Raw genomic sequence first — 2,500 nt, 5'->3', positions numbered from 1 at the left:
TCCTGTCCATTGGCCTGGGTCAGAAGCAGTGTCGCAAGGAGTCTTAGCGTGGTATAAATAATGGAAGAAATTTTTAGACTATTCCAAGAGAATCCTTTACATAGAGAATTTGGTAGTGAGTAGAATGAAAAATAATAACGATAAATTCTGAGAATAAATCTTACAAAAGTAATGAAGTTCAAACTTTAAAAAGAAAAGAAGGTGAATTTTTACAAGTAAATATCTCAACAAATCAATAAATAATGAAAATAAACATATGAGTTGATAAAAAGGATATGAGAAAAAGAAAGCAAAAATATTCAACTGTTTTTAGAAGTCTTTTGACATACACTCTATTTATGAATTGAAAAAAAAAGCAGCACTAAAAAGGTCGAAACTTTCGGGATTTATAATCAAAAGCGGAAACTTTGTACAATAAAGACAAACAGAAACAACGAGTGCTCGTGAATCTAACATTATAAGAGTATCTAAGAGCGCAACAATTAAGATGGAGGTTACTAACTGCGAGGACTGGAAGAGGAGCAGAAGGAAAACCTGTGTGTGTTAAAGAAAGAGGGATTGTAGATAATTTTTTGTAGTAAGAAACATATGCGGTACTGTATGAGGATGAGACTTGGAATTCGAAGGAGACAGAAAGGAAGAGTATAAGATAGTTTGAGATAGTTTGTATAGGAAATGTGGTGGAGGTTACAAGGATTGATAGATTGACATATGGGGAGGTGAGGCGGAGAGCTGGCTTTGGAAAGAGAGTTGATAGATAGGGTAGATAACTGTTCAGATGGTCTGGGGATATGGAAAGAATGAGACTAGAAAGACTTGGAAAAACAATGTGGAAAGCAGAAGTGGATGAAGAAAACCGGGCAACCGCAGTGACGTATTGTGAAAGGCTTAATTTAGAATAATGGTAGGCAACTAGTGACCGTCACTAGTTGCCTAGTATGAAAGGGGCCATAGGTCCGACGCATGTTTACAACTTCCTAGCGCAAACCCGCTAGGCTTTATACGTACATAGATTAATATACATAGACAAATATACATATTTATATGTACACACATTATGATTTATACATACACAGGCTCCCATAACACACTATCTCCTGTTGTCTGGCTTTGATACAGAAGCTTTCTTGTCTAGCTGCATTGACTTTGACCAGAACAGTGTGGCGGGGTGCAGGGATGACCCTTCATTTATGAATTATAATATGAGAGGGGTAACGAATGGGTGTGGGTGTTTTGTTTCGGTCACCCCCACCCTAAGGAGGAAAAAGCCTTTTGGTATATACCAGTAAACATTAACAGCAGGCCAGGTTAATGAGAATATGACGAGATCAAGCCGCATAACAATTGTTTATTTCCACATTGAATATTCTACTAAAAGAATAATAAAAGAAAAAAAAAATAGAAAGAAAAAGTACATTTACAGTGCGGTGGCGGGCCAAATGAGCTAATCTCGCAGCCCGTGATTTGGTGACCTTTGGTATATACGAGTACAATTAAGAATCATTTCGCTGAAGATTCCCCACCTGGTGACAAAGATTGTACATACATACATATACCAAAGGCTCTTCCCCTTTACACGGGTGGTAGCCAAAAATTAAAGGCACAGAAACCACTCCCACCCATTCCATCCCCTACATACTCCACTCCCCTCCAACCTCTTCTCTTCCTCTTATCTTGGCACCTCCTGGATGACGGGTCATTCCTGCATCTTGTCCATTGTCCTGGGTATATATGATTACAATTAAGAATCTTTTCGTTGAAGATTCCCCAACTGGTAACAAAGATTGTACTTACAATATTCCTTATATATGATGAGATGAATAGCATATTGTACAAGCTGGGAGATATTCAAAGGCCAATCAATACATGTAGAGATTTATTTATCTACTTATTTATTCACTATCTATTCTTTATTATTATTATTTTCATAAATAGTAAATGAAACAGGTTTATGAAAAGAACTACCTCTAATCATATATGTATATTGCATATCTTGATTTTTCTTGACTATTTTTGGGAGTTTAAATTCAAAATATCATTTACGTTTGCATTAATTTTCGGTTGTCAAAACATGATATATCATACCTGACTGGTCACTGATAAGATATCACCTGAATATTATTTTGATTCGATATAAGAAGAGGGAGAGGAAGGACAACAGAGAAGAGGAAGGCAACGAAGCGAAGGAAAATAAAGATTGTGTTCTAACATCCGTAAAATCAGAAATGACCCTGAAAGACAGAGGGATCTGAAGGATAATGAAATGAAAATTATCTAAATTCGAAAACTAATTAAAACATAAGATATCCTGTGCATGTGTGTGTGTGTGTGTGTGTGTGTGTGTGTGTGTGTGTGTGTGTGTGTGTGTGTGTGTGTGTGTGTGTGTGTGTGTGTGTGTGTGTGTGTATGTGTGTGTGTGTGTGTGTCTTTGTGTGTGTTTGTAATTCACCATGGTCTTTGGATCACGTTTTGGACTCGTGATCGACACCGATTTCGCTCA

This window comes from Oratosquilla oratoria, chromosome 10 (assembly GCF_046742065.1).
Source record: "Oratosquilla oratoria isolate Oo_2021 chromosome 10, ASM4674206v1, whole genome shotgun sequence".
Lineage (NCBI taxonomy): Eukaryota > Metazoa > Arthropoda > Malacostraca > Stomatopoda > Squillidae > Oratosquilla > Oratosquilla oratoria.
This window is presented reverse-complemented; position numbering follows the sequence as displayed.